This window comes from Tachypleus tridentatus, chromosome 13 (genome assembly GCF_004210375.1).
Source record: "Tachypleus tridentatus isolate NWPU-2018 chromosome 13, ASM421037v1, whole genome shotgun sequence".
NCBI classification, from domain to species: domain Eukaryota; kingdom Metazoa; phylum Arthropoda; class Merostomata; order Xiphosura; family Limulidae; genus Tachypleus; species Tachypleus tridentatus.
Window position 1 is genome coordinate 246,959,898 of NC_134837.1, and position 15,235 is coordinate 246,975,132.

The following is a 15,235-nucleotide window of genomic DNA, read 5'->3' on the forward strand; positions in this document are numbered from 1 at the left end:
CTAATCTTTAATTCGATTATTTTAACAACTAACTTCTTCTCTGTTGTTCTTTTGAGATTTCAAATAGTCTGATATAGGTTTTAAGTCTTTATATTTCACTAAATTTTTACTTGTGTAAAATTATTGAATTCATAAAATGTACACAAAGTACTTCTGTAACTATATATATGTTAGTAACACGTTTCAGTTTCACGGAGGAAACGTAGACACAAGGCTGTGTTTAGCTACTTATAAACCTTTTGTATAAAGTGTTTCTTTAAAATCTTTGTAGCCTATTCAGAGTACCGTATCTTATAAACGAAGGATTTGATACCTTGACTGATGTATTGAATATATTTCCAAGTGAAGTTATGTCAGATAGAATAAAAGTAGCATTGCATAGATTAATTGCTGTAATGGTTGTACTATTAGAAGAAACACAAGGTCGTAGAATGTCACCATTCGCAGGTAAGTTACTTTTAGTGAAAAAATACATGTTCCTCCAAATATAAACTCCGAAATCTTTTTCAGAAAGTATTTTGTTACAGTATTGTAATATGTAATTTCTGAATTTTGAATTTATGTATTGCCATAATGTATTCTTTGCAGCTTTGTAAACAGCTTACATTTTAGTAGCGTCATCTACGATCATTCCTTACTTTATAATAGCTGGGTGTATTATTAAACATACGGTGAGAGAATGATTAGAGTTAGGTCAGTCAAGATTTTAAATAAAGCAAATTTATGGATATACATAGATATAAAAAAGTATAATGACAGATTTCTTCAATCTAGCGACACTCAAATATAATTTTTGAATTCATTATTTTTCGTTATTATAACTTATGGAAACAGAATATATTATTTTAAAATTATTTTTCATTTGAAACGTACACGGGAATTTGTTTAGGGAATAAGACTTCAGCTCTTCCATATAAGCAACATTTATATGTTCGTAAACAAACAAAGATAACTTATTTTATAAAATATCAGTAATAAACAATTTTTTGAGTTTTCCTGTCAAACAAAAGGCTACACAATAGACTAACTAATCACCCAAGGAAATCAAACCTTTTTTATGTTATACGTTCTGGAACTAGTGTATATTTTAGTTTAATTCGATATGAATGAAATACCTTCTTGTTTCTTAAAGTGTAATATGCCTAGTGATACCTCAGTCCTTCTTCTATCGAGACAAAAGTATTGAAATTTAATTTATATGTAACTATTTCTTGATTTAGTTTTGTTTGTTTGTTTTGGAATTTCGCACAAAGCTACTCGAGGGCTATCTGTGCTAGCCGTCCCTAATTTAGCAGTGTAAGACTAGAGGGAAGGCAGCAAGTCATCACCACCAAGCGCCAACTCTTGGGCCACTATTTTACCAAAGAATAGTGGGATTGACCGCACATTATAACGCCCTCACGGCTGGGAGGGCGAGCATGTTTAGCGCGACGCGGATGAGAACCCGCGACCCTCAGATTACGAGTCGCACGCCATTGGCCATGTCGGGCCTTGATTTAGTTTGTATTTCATTTGAGGTATTACAATACGATTTTCGATATGTTTATTCGGGTTTTTTTACTTAATGGCCAAATACGGAATTTTATGAGCTTCAAATCCATAGATACTAGTGCATATATAGAAAAATCACTCATCATATGATGATGATTTTTTTATTAATGCTTTATAACATATAATTATATGAATATTTTTGAAAAAATGCAGTACAAACATATCACAAGATAAATCACGTTTAAAATATTGAAGCCAATTGGAGTTCATTCAGGGTTTTAAAAATAGTTTAGTCAAAAGAAATGTTAACAGGTAACAAAATTTGAATGAAACTTTTGTGATTGTAACTTTAAGTCAACCTTACAAAATATAATGTATGTTTAAAATTTTTCGTGATATTGTTATATTTCCATGATGGTCAATTTAATGAAAAAGTTGTAGCTTTCTAAATAGTTACTTGGTAACTTATTGTGATATATAAAGCAACTCAAATTGTAATAATTTATTTTCTCTTAGAATTTTTGCAGGCAGATGCTGGAACTGATCTCTTTATTCGTCCCGGTGATGCTAAATGTTTTTTACTTATCAGAAAGAGAAGTAAGTTTAACTTATTGTATTTCCATTTTTTACAATATGTCTTTTTTTTTCAATACGTGATTTCCTAGAAATTCATTTTTTTTCTTAAAAAGCCTGTAATGAAGATATCAGTTAACGCTTTAAATCTGAATAATAATACTTCGTTACTTATTTATTATTCAACTATAGTTTGTCCCAAGTATTGGAGTTTTTTGTTTTTTTCGGGGGCATTTTGCGCAAAGCTAAACAAGAGCTATTTGTGCTACCCGCACCTAATTTAGTGGTGTAAGGGTAGAGAGAGGGCAGATGTTCATCGCCAGCTACCTTCAACTCTTGGGCTACTGAGACTGCTAATTCTGCTCTCTTACCTTTTGGCCATGCCGGCTCGAAATATTGAAATATCTCACGCTATTTTAAGTTCAACAGATTTAGAAACAACAAAATCCCTTTTGGTTATGAAACGATTTAATTTAGTATAAGGAATAGAGGTGTATCTGGCATGGCTTGGGAAAATAAATAAAAATGATGGAAGTGAATAAGAAAATACAGAACTACGGTAGGTGGTTAAGGCAGTGAACTCGTGATCTAAGAGCCGTTTGTTCGAATCTCCGTCCCACCAAACATGCTCTCCCTTTCAGCCGTAGGTGAGTTATAATTTTACGGTCAATCACACTATTTGTTTGTAAAAGAGTAGCTCAAGAGTTGGCGCTAGGTGGTGATGATTATCTGAATTTTCTATACTCTTACATTGCTAAATTAGGAACGGCTAGCGCAGATAACCCTCGTGTAGCTTTGTGCAAAATTAAAAATTAACAAACAATTACAGAAGACGAATAAATAAAGAGAGCAAAGCGAAGGAAAATATGCTTTTAATCAGAAACAGGAACAGTTCTAAACATATGTGTTATAGTATAGTATTGGCAAATATTTGTAGTGCTTCCATTTTGCTTGAATAAATTCGCAATAGAAATAAATATATCTGTAAAGCTGAAATTATAGCGATCCAAAACACAAATATTTATTTATTATTTTAAATTCCCATTTAATTGTTAAATTTAAGCCTGCACAATCGTATATCTGTTCTATTCCCTCTTAAAGAGATTGAATCCTGATATTAAACCTCAAATTTTTCATTACACAATCGGACGTGTTTCATTAATAAAAAGATTTTGCAAAAATAATTCTAAATTGTATGTATTTACCTGTACATGCGTTTCACATTTTCTAAAATAACGTTAGCTTCAACTATTTGCATAAAAAGTTAGCTTTAACTATTTGCATAAAAAATGTTCGTGTGTTTATATACCGATCACCTACTTTAACAGTCTGTTATTCATATTCAAGTTTCCGGTATAAAGAGCAAAGAGACATGTTTTTTTTTCATTCCTTAATATATTTATAGTCTTTTCATCGTATATATTATTTTCCTTGTATCTTACTTATGACAGTTTGATTTTATCGTATTGCAATTTTATTCTTAATTTGGGAAATCAGATTGGTGAATATGCTATCTTCATTTCTCTTAAAGTGTGGAGGGATTAATAAATACATCTTGAACCGATTTATCTAAGATTTTATTATAATTGTTGTCTCTCATTATTTGGCCGAAGTGTTACACGTGTGAATGTTAAAAAATGTCAGCGTGAAAATATCTATACATATTTTCTAAATTTTCAACTTATTATTTAAACAATCAATGGATTTTCATTTATCGCGACTGTTTCTTTAGTATATTTTGAAGTTGTTGTTACATGAACTCAGTGGCCGAATTATGCACACTTCAATATAGCGTTGCGTAACGACAGACGAACAGTCTGTTTTCCTTCCAGTGTGGAATTATAACGCTAAAACTTGGATTCGATACTCGAGCTGGGCAAAGCACAGAAAACCCATTATGTAGCTTTGTGCTTAATGGCTAAAACAAATAAACTTTCAACGATACTGTGACTTTATTATGAAATGAGTGACAAAAGTTAAAAAACTAGATAGAAATTAAAAGCATATGTAAAAGTGGTTGAAATAAAATTTAAACCTTTTGTCAACGTTCCGACACACGTGACAGCACTCGTGTAAATCTTACAAGCGTTTTTCGTGTGTTTCGTATCTATCAAACGACATAATTTCAAAGTTAAAGAATTATTTTCAAAATGTAAGTATTTTTGTAGACTTACTCCTTAAGATGGGGACCGGCATGGCCAAGCGTGTTAAGACGTTCAACTTCCAGTCGCACCAAATATGCTCGCCATTACACTCGTGGAGGTGTTATAATGTAACGGTACAATCCCACTATTCGTTGGTAAAAGAGTAGCCCAAGAGTTGGCGGTGGGTGGCGATGACTAGCTGCCTTCCCTCGAGTAGCTTTGCGCGAAACTCAAAATAAACAAACAAAAAAAAGGAGGAGTAATCTTCTAGCTAACAAACGAGACAATAGTGAAGCACTTTACAACTTAATGCTGACCAGAGTACACAACAGTTATAACAGCGGTTACATCTCTACTTTGAGGCAGACAACGTCTTCTGGTAATACTAGCAGTTATGGCACACAAGTTTATACTTCGGTCTTGAACAAGGAACTTTTCAATATCATGAACATGAGAAACGAAACCGCTGTTTATTACGCTGTTTATATAGTAGGATATATTTTTTTTAGAATTATTAATACTATCGCGATCAAACATGATCGGAGCCGACATTTTATTGTAGCATTCTCTTAACAAAACTAATAGTGATCAAAGTGTAATATTTAGTTAAATTAATATTTCAGATTATACAAGTAGAAATAATGATCAGCACTTGGCTATGTGGAAATAAAAAGACATGTCGTCTTTATAGTTTTAAGATGTTTATATGCATCCATTCACCTTCTCCGTTCTTGGAAGAAAGTGACATAAAGAAGGCGTCACTTTGTTTACCACTCAATCCAATTGTTCACTTCATGATGTGGACTTCAGACAATTAGAAAGTGAATTACACAACAGAAACGTCACTCTTATGTTACCACTTCTAACGAGTACAGAGGAAGAGGACAATTTAGAGATTAGTTTCATTATTTTCAGAAAAATAAGATGTAATGCTCTACTTTTATTTACTTTTAGACCCACATATGTGATACCCGTACCTTACAAATAAAATTAGATTTGTGGAATAAAACTTACAGAATTGATAGTTCTGGATTTCTATTGAATTTTGTTACTCATTTTCACCCATGCTTAGCAAACGCCTATCCGTTCTCAACATTTCTTTGGAGTCTCTGGAATATTAATTATAACTGATATAGTTCCATACAGTATGCTTTTTGTTGAAACAATTATGTTGCTTAATTGGATTCTTTTGTTCCTCTAGATCTCACTTTCTATTTACTTGCTCTTTTTACACCAGCGTGTAAATTGTTGGTTTCACCTTCCTTTTTTTAATTGTTTTTTTATCTATCTTCATCTACTTCAGAGGCTTCCTACTTAAGAGTGTCCGAGGGCCACAACTACATTCACGAGTCTTGTGGCGGGCGACATTATATTTTTGTCCAAATAGGGCTTTTTTGTGTATTACATAATGCAAAATAAAGAGTAAATAGATCCATGGTAGGGTTTGTTTATGTCCTTTAAACATGGCAAAATGAGTTACGATTGGGGAAGAAGTAAATTTGAATGTGACCTACTTTACGTTGCATGATATTTGGACGAGCATATTTGTGAAAAAAAGATGTATTTCATTGTAAAAATAAAAGGAAAATATAATTAAAACATGTTCAATTACTTAATAAGTAAATTTAATAAAAATATGCATATAAAAGAAACTAGAATAGCAAACCATGATATTTAACGTAGTAAGGACATAACATTTTCGATGTGAACTTTGAGGTCTCTCAGCAGCATTACCCAAAGCGGGTATGTCGACATGGAGTTCTGTCGTTGCTAGTCTCAAGAGGTGGAGCAGAGAAGAATCCGTGAGGCGACTTCTGTTGTAGTTCTTAATGAATTTCATCGCGGAGAGCACACTTTTACATATGTATGTGCTACCAAACATTGGTATCATTTTCTGTCTAAAAGCACGCAGATTTGGAAATATATTTTTGAAAGTAGTTTAAAGAAATATGGTTATTTTCGTTGACAGGTTTCCAGAAACGGATCAGCTTGTAAATCACACAATTCAAGTGGAACGTCAGCTTGTTGACAAAGCTCCTTGATGAATAACACAATGAAATGTTGGACAAGTTACTAAATTTTCCCTTAGAAAAGCAAGCCTATTTTTTTTCCAATCATCATCGTTATTCGTGAACACTAATTGAAACCTTCGATTTTATCAACTGAATTTTTCACTGTTTCAAAGATATCATTTCCTTTTGTGGTCCCACGAAGAGCACATAATTCAATAATTCCTCTTTCGTTGAAAAAACTTCATGAATAATGCGTACAAATATTAACAGAAGACTTACATCTGCTTGATCAGTATTTTCGTCAAGACAAAGCGAGAAATAAGTACTTTTTTCAGCCAATCCAACAAGTGAGTTTTGTAACTGTTCTTGCATACCAGTGACACTTATTTGTATGGTTTGGTTGGGAATCGGCACTCATTCAAATTTCTCAACAATTTTGGCATCCCCAAACACCTCTGCCATTTCAACAACACATTCTTTACTAAACTTTCATCAATAAAATGTTTCTTTGCTCTTGCAAGTTCAAGAGAAACGATGTACGAAGCATTCAAATCAGATGTTTGGCTTTCTGACAACTTGCTGAACATACTCGTTTGGATCAGTGATGTCTAGAAAATCCACTTCTAGAGAAAAATATATATGTAAAAATGGCTCGTTTGGGTTGAGAAATTTTTTTACGTAGAGGAGAGAAAAATGTTTCGACCTTCTTCGGTCATCGTCAGGTTCACAACCTCGTCACACCAAACAGTTGTGGGAGCATTATAATGTGACGGTCAATCCCATTATTCGCTGCAAAAAGAGTAGCCCAAGAGTTAACAGTGGTTGGTGATGACTAGCTGCCTTCCCTCTGGTCTTACACTGCTAAATTAGGGACAGCTAGCGCAGAGAGCCCTCATGTAGCTTTGCGTGAAATTAAAAAACAACATCAACAGTGAATCAGATAGTGATATTTAGAAATTTATGGTGTTCTGAAAATTGTGTTATTATTCTTTTCTATGTGACTTTGTCAAATGTTTTGGAGATTTGGTAGTGTGCATGTTGATTTATTTACTATTCAAAGTGTGTATAAAGTACTTCTAATGTTTTGTTTACATATATTTTTTTCAGTATGTTTTATATTTTAAGTGTATTGCGCATATTGCATATTTAGTACAATTTAGTCCTGCTATAGCTATTAACGTAATTATGATATATATAGTGTAAAAAGTAACAGAACGCATACAAATCTGTACAGCTATGTTTTTCGCAATATGTTTTATTTTGTGTTTAGAATTATCTTATTTCTATTGCTTGTTTTTTTCTTTTTTGATGTAGTTTGGTGGACTCCAAACCTCTCAGTGTTAAACTACATTTTATTACCTATTGACGTCCTGTTACAAATAATCGAGACTACTCATTATTAATTGTATTTATTATTATATAAACATATTATTTCTTGCAGTAGATGTTTTCCATAAATAAAACATGGAGAAAATAATATATTTCATATTTTTTTGCTACAACAAGTATAACATAGCCTTATCTATTTTTTTACTTAGTGTGTAACATGGAACACAAACCTTTGGGATAGAACGACGTGTCTCAAAGTTAAATTGAGATATGGAAGATTAGAATGGAGCTGTCAAGCACCGAAATACATAGGGCAAGTACTACTGCTTGTAACATTTACTTTCTTATCTCAATGAAACTCAAAGATAACAAATACTAATTAAACCAACCGATTTTTGAACATTTATTACATTACTATAGAATGACGTTTTTTTTGTAGGTACACCACTAATTATTTCTTGATTGACTGTTCGTCAAATTGCTATTTTATTATCTTATAGTAACAAGATAATAATTAATCTTATCATTGCATGTATTTATAAATGTATGAAGATCAGTTTCCAAAAGTAGCCATTTGATGTGAGAGCAAATGCGCTTAAAATAACTAGCATTGTCAGATTTAGTAAATCAGAAAGAAAAAAAAACTGTCACATTTTTTTTCCAATTTTATTTATCTCTAGTGAAAAAATTTTACGAATAAGTATTAATGGAAATATTACTATCAACATTTCTTACTGTGGGATTTTTTTATTCTAACTTTCTTATGAATATTTTAAATTGTTTATAGCGTAATATTAACACAAAACTATTTCACTCTTTCTATTAATAAATTTTGATAATTAAACACTTTAGTAATTGCAATAATGATAGAATAGCACCAACCTTTGAGAATGACACAGCATTTATTATTTTAATGTCTACAGTAGTAAAATTCTAAATACAATATGAATGATTTGTTATTTTGCTATTTTTTTGTTGTTTAGCATAACTCTACTATAAAACAATCATGTTTAACTCCATCGATGTCCTATTTTAATATAACCTTTACCTCCAACACAGCCACTTAGTATTGTTTATTTATACTAAATTTAAACTAATTAAAGGGCTATTGGGCTTTATTAATGAATTTTTAATAACCTGTATTTGTAATTTCTGGTATGATTTAATTCTGGCAGCATCTATTATAATTTCGTAATGGTTTATCTCATGGATTGATTGGACCCAGCGTAGCTCAGTGTTTAACGTACCGTAACAATTTACCAATGAAAAAATAAAAATTTCCCTTTGCACTATGCAGCTGAGGATATGTTGTCAACGTGAAGTCCGGTTGTAAAACCATATCTTTGTATTGCATCTTGATCATGGAACATGTCTTGCGCTTCATGATTTTTCCTTTTTAAAGGAGAAGATTCAAGATATGAGAGACGTAATCTTCGAATGCTAGGAGATATGGAAAAGTATCTCTCTATTAAATATTGTTGTGTTCTTTTTTATATCTCAGGAAGGGTTACTTTGCCAAGTAATAACTGGCAATAAACAGTTAGTATTTTCAAAATGTTATTTATTGTTTGCACAAATGTGACAAAGCACTTTCATATTGGTTAACTTTCATGCTCTGTGGTCTGCAGTACATAAATGTATTTACTAACAGTTCTTTGATGAGTGATACTTTTACAATGAAAACAACTCGAGTTCATTAGATTAAGGTCATTTATTGCCGTTTCTCTTTTGACTACTTATTCTGTCCCTCCCCCTCTGTGGCACAACGGTATATCTGCGAACTCAAAACACTACAAACAGGGTAGAGCACAGATAATCCATTGTGTAGCTTTGCGCTTAACTTTAAACAAACGATACTTATTATGAGAGTTTGTTTATGAAATATTTTCATTTCCCCACACTACGTAAAACAATCCCCAATTTTTCTCTTAGTATCATTTAAGTATTTCTTTACAACCAACACACTCTTATATTTTGTATTTGATATTTTTTTTACACATCCTTATGCATGTGCATATAGATATATATTTTTTTTCCAATCCTAAATCCCGGATTAACCTTGCGAGTTTATAATAGTTTTTTTTAGGATTTTAGCTTTCGTACTAGAGCTAATCCGTATTATGTCATTTCAATATCTTCTACGTGACAAAGACAAATGAAAAGGTACCACACTTGAATTCACCCATTAATTTTTATTCACCCTAGAGGTAAGTTATTAGGTCTCGTTAGTTTTGTGTATCCAGTATTTTTGTGGGTGTGATAAAGTGAGTATCTCTAAATGTATTATTCTAAAAATTTAATTCTAACTCTTGAAATATGAGTTATTTCCTACTTTCTCCCTTAAATAGGCTAATGGTGCTAAACTTAATCGGAGTTTCCATAATATACATCGCTAGTAGCAATCATGTGTTAAGTCACGTTCACGTGTTTCCTTTTGTTGAGTTTAGCACAAAATTAGCCAGGGCCGTCCGTAATATTGAAATGTTTGTATTATTTATTGTTAACTAAAAATTTGCTTATAGGGCTATCTGAACTCTGCCCACTGTAGATATAGCAATACGATTTTGAGGCTAGAGAGCTCTAAGATTCACCTCTCATACACAGTGATCAAGAAGGAATGAAATCTAGCGAAATTACCAGTAAAATAAACGGTATATATTTTTCCATCGTTACTTTTCTAGGGATAAGTTATTATAAAACGTTGTAGAAATGTTATTATATTCCCTGAAAAAAAATAAATCAAGTACCGAAATATTAAACTCCTATGTATTAAAGGATTTCCTAACAGGTAAGATCCGTTAACCACACACTAAGTATACGGCATGATGGCTTGGTCTAGGTGATGATATAAATAACAATTTAATATACTTTGTGTGTTACACCAACTTCATAAATTATTCACTATTAGGTCTCGTAAACCCAATTTGTAGCAAAGTACAGTGGAGATGCTATTATACACTGTTTTAACAGAAACATGTACTGAGTCAGTTACAAATGAAGAATTGACATTCTTTATATCTGGTCATTCTGATTCCAAAATTTAATGAAAGCTGTTATTTTAAATGGACTTCATCTACGCAAGTTTATTGTACTCCTCGAGAAACGATTTTACAGAAAGAGTTTTCTGCTTAACTGCTCTTTTAAACACGAATAGTGTTGAGGATGATACCATGATATGAATGTGTTGTAACTGATTTTTTCCATTGGTGATTTTTTATCATAAAAAAACATTATGTACCTGTTATAATTTTACAAAGATGTATTATATTAATATTATTGTATTTACAAATTGAACGCCGAGAGTAGAACACGTTTATTTTCTCTGCTATGAGAACATTTTGTTTCGCTAGTTGACAACTAACTGTATTTTTTACAAATATAAATATGGTCCCCAAAGAAAACAGAATCATGAGTTCTTTATAAGACTTGTCCCCGTTTTAAGTAAATTATTGATTGTGTATTTACTTTAGTTCTGTACTCTTTTAATAGTGTACATATCTTTTTACTAAGTGCAGTTTTAAATTATTCACTTTATATATATTTAAAGAGTTAATAGTAACTTGCAAAATAAGAAACACCTCTTTCAACTTATTTTAATTTAATAATGTTAATTTTTATCAGTTATACGCATTTGCTCTTATATTCTTGAAAACTGCGGCTACGAATCGAAGAGACCAATTTAATCCGTATTCTGGTATTCTGTGAACCTTCAGACAAATGTCACAACTGTATGTTCTGCAGGAAAAATGTTCTGCTTGGGAAATATTTAAAGGATCCATTAAATATTAGTGTTAATGTAATATTTCAGACCTAAATATTACATGACTTTTAATGCTATAGGAAACAACCATAAATATTTCAGAATGATAAGTGATATTAAAAGTTCTGACATGGTTTTTAAAAGTGTGTTCCTCATTATCAAGTGACAGATCTTAACATATACTAAACGTTTTCACCAGAAGATTGAAACAAATGATATTCAGGTCTCTTTTGGCCATCCTACGTCTTGTGGGGTAATCAATTAGTGATGTCTCTAAAACAATATCTAAATAAAACCAATAATGATAATCAAAGTGCTAAGATGTATTTTCGACATTATTGACCTTTGACTTCCTCTGTTAGCAGAAGCAATCGAAGTGGCCTTAGGTGTTTCAATGCTACTATCAAGAGAGAAAATTTAGACATAGAATCAGTCATAAGGTATCAGCTAGCTCCTATCCTGGAAGTTGAAGAATCAAGAATCATAAATCTTGTGTTATTATCAGGTAGTGTAAAATTAAATTAAAGAGAAAAATAATCTCTCTTACTGGTGTTTTTATTCGTAAAAATAGAGGGATGAATTAGAGATATTTATTAGAAGCATTAGCTCACTCAAATGAGGAGCTACTATATTACCGAATTTAATCAATAAAACAGAAACAAAATTTTGCAAGGAAAAATGTCTCCTTCTCAACATCATAAACTTTCCGTTTACGTTTCTTTCTCAACATTATTGTAATTGAAGAATATCCTAAACAATAGTTTCTGATTTAAGATTAACCATAGCATAAAGTTATAATATTAGCAAGATTCACTTTTTGAACTTTGTTCTTATTGAGGGATATAAAAAATTGTATTTTAATCTGTGTAAGGATAAATAAACAAGAAACCTCTATTCATAGCGTCCAAAAATTAATTGCTTCTCACTATTTGTTTATTTGTTAAAAAATGATAGGTACACATTAATAGATGTGTATTTCTATTACTACCTGTCTCATTTGTCAAACATTAAACGAATATGTTCAAGGAAAGTGCTCAAGAAGAAGTAACTTGTTTACTATTGTATATTTCAATCGTGACAATTAGTTCAGGTCTGAAAATAGTCACTTTTGTAATCAAATCAGAACAGAGCTCCGAGGTTATAAGACGACTTGAAAATCTTGTAAGAAACAAGGAATTGCGTCTAGTAGATCAAAACAGTAATCTGGTGGAAGTTGTTCCTCATCTGTTCTCTGTTAAATATATGATTTTGTCTCCATCGTCGGGTAAGTTTCGAAACTTTTCCTTTTTCTTAACAAATACATTCCTGTAATTCATAGAAAATATCATTTTTGTATAGCATTATGTCGATAAAAACTTTAGAAAGGTTTGCAAAGAGAAAACATTGCTGATGAATATTTTCGTGATTAAGGTACGTATTCAAACTAGAATATCATGCCTAAAAAGTTGAATGTTTTTCTCAAGTCTAATGTATGAACGCTCTAAACATAATATTTCTATAGTATGTACTTACATAATTGCCAGAAGAGTGGAAGCTTGTCTCGTAAAGTCAACTTACAAGTAAAAATATATCCATCTAAATATTTCAAATATTCAAAAATATTCCGTCTCCTTGCTTTTAACTCAGGAAGATTTAGATAATTAAATAGGAATACGACAAATAACTATTATTAAGAACAAGTCAAATGACTGTTATTAAGAATAAGGCATAAGTACAGTCGCCAACTGAAGATTTATCAGTACTTCTGGAAGTACATACAGTATTCGAATGGAAGGCCCGGTATGGGCAAGTGTGCTAAGGCGTTCAACTCGTAATTCGCGGGTTCGAATCCCAGTCGCACCAAACATGCTTGCTCTTTCAGTTGTGGGGGCGTTATAATGTGACGCTCAATCCCACTATTCGTTAGTAAAAGAGTAGCCCAAGAGTTGGCGGTGGGTGATGATGACTAGCTGCCTTTCCTCTAGTCTTACACTGCTAAATTTGGAACGGCTAGCGCAGATAGCCCTCGTGTAGCTTTGCGCGAAATTCAAAACAAACAAGTATTAAATAAAGACGACAATTGCTAGAATGTGTAAAATATGTCGTGATTATTAATGTTAAGGTCAATCACAGTGCATAATTTAAAACAATACTTATGAAATATATTATGTTATTTAAAAAAAAATATATAAAATGAAAGTAAATCGTGTAATATAACCTAGATTCTATACATTGCGATAATTTTTTTTGTATTTTAAACTACTGTTATGAAAGAGTCAAAATTGTACGTTCCATGAAAGGAAATTGGCATTTAGAGTGACATCATTTCAAAAGTCAAATAGAAAGTAAAGCAATAAATAGAGATGTGTGATTAGCAGGAAGTATTATTGGAAAATATTAATTTACGTGAAGATTAGACTTGTTTCTGAACTCATATCTATGCTTTATCCGAAATATTTTCTTGTTAATTATTAGGTTTATTCTATTTTAACAATGCATATGGTCACCTTCAGAATCGTTTTCAAGTGTTATTATTTTAAAACTGTAAAATTTAATACGCAGAGCATTTTTTCAGCGATTTATTTTTGTTCTGAGGTATATTGTTGTACTTACAATGTTAACACTTGGATTTGCTTTCTTGCAGTGGATGAAGACAAAGTCTAGTTAGTACCCTTTGGTTAATAATAATAATAAACTTATTGCTTTTTCGTTAGTGACTAAACGTCATATTTTTTAACGAAGTGAAATTATTTTAAACTAAAGAGAATGCTTTCCTTCAAATTTTTAGAAAAAAAGGAAAGTTGGTACAATTATTTACATCCTTGTGGATTTGCTATTTCTCGTAACATTTCTTATGTGCAGTGTAATAATCCTGAAAAAAAAGATGAAACGAAAAAAAAAGTTGGTGTTCATTCCATATCTACCTAAAAGAACAGTATCTTTACAAGACATGGATGATTGGTTACATTTTAGTTCACAACGTGATGTAATGTTAACCTTTGTAGAAATTAGTGTGATATATGAAGCAATTGATAACTGTCACTATAATTGTATAACTACTGGCCGATATTCTGTAATCACCTAAACGCTGATCACATTGTCTCATAATAATCAATCACAACAAAGCGTGGTGTTTGTATGAGAGTTAAATTTTGATGGCACTTAACTTTATTTGCAGACTTTACAGAACATTAACTATATTTTGTAGCTATGACGATTGCTTTCATTTCGGATGATATTCTAACTAATCAAACAAGCTGATGAATTTAGTGTCACTATTTTTCTCTAAAGCTGGGAATGAGGCAACATCTTTTCTTTTAATATACATATTTTGAACCAATTATTGTACTTGACTTTTAATATCTTCATATTGGGGTTGAAGGAATGATTTGATTTGAAGTGAAAAATAAAAGTGATAATTGACTCAGTTTCTTTGCGTAGTAAGTATTCTTTTTCAGGTATATGACTATTTCATGATAAATACTTTATGTTCAGTGACTAAATCAATACTTTATGAGACAACCTGAAAGAGGTCATAGAATGACATATCCTCTTGTGCAAACTCGATTCTATTTATGGGTATTAAGCAAGACCAAGAATTAATGACTGTAAATATCGGTAAGGAAAGTACTTAGAAACTATAAATCATAAAATAAATGTTATTATTTATTTTCTAAGTATTGGAAATATAAGCATGTAAATAACAATGAATTGTATTTAACATCTGTACCATCAAATTATATGAATGTGGTTAATTTATTCATGAGTATAGATGTGAGTAAACGCAAAAACATTTATCTAAGATATTCTCTAAAATATTTTTTTATTTTGATAACGAAAACTTATTTAATTTAAAGTTCAGAAACTTTATTTTGTTTTGTTTAGAATTAAGCATAAGGCGATACAATGAGCCATCTATTCTCTCCCCATCATGAGAATCAAATCCA

General features: G+C 31.3%; 1 long non-coding RNA gene across 2 annotated transcripts; it reads left to right on the forward strand.

The window, feature by feature from the left end:
• Positions 1-204: 204 nt before the first annotated feature.
• On the forward strand, positions 205-8,188 carry LOC143241034 (uncharacterized). 2 transcript variants are annotated; one of them, XR_013022154.1, is made up of 3 exons: positions 205-447; positions 2,008-2,088; positions 7,759-8,188. It is a non-coding gene; the product is annotated as an uncharacterized LOC143241034 (long non-coding RNA). The 2 variants fall into 2 exon arrangements; XR_013022155.1 differs by lacking the exon at positions 2,008-2,088.
• Positions 8,189-15,235: the final 7,047 nt, after the last annotated feature.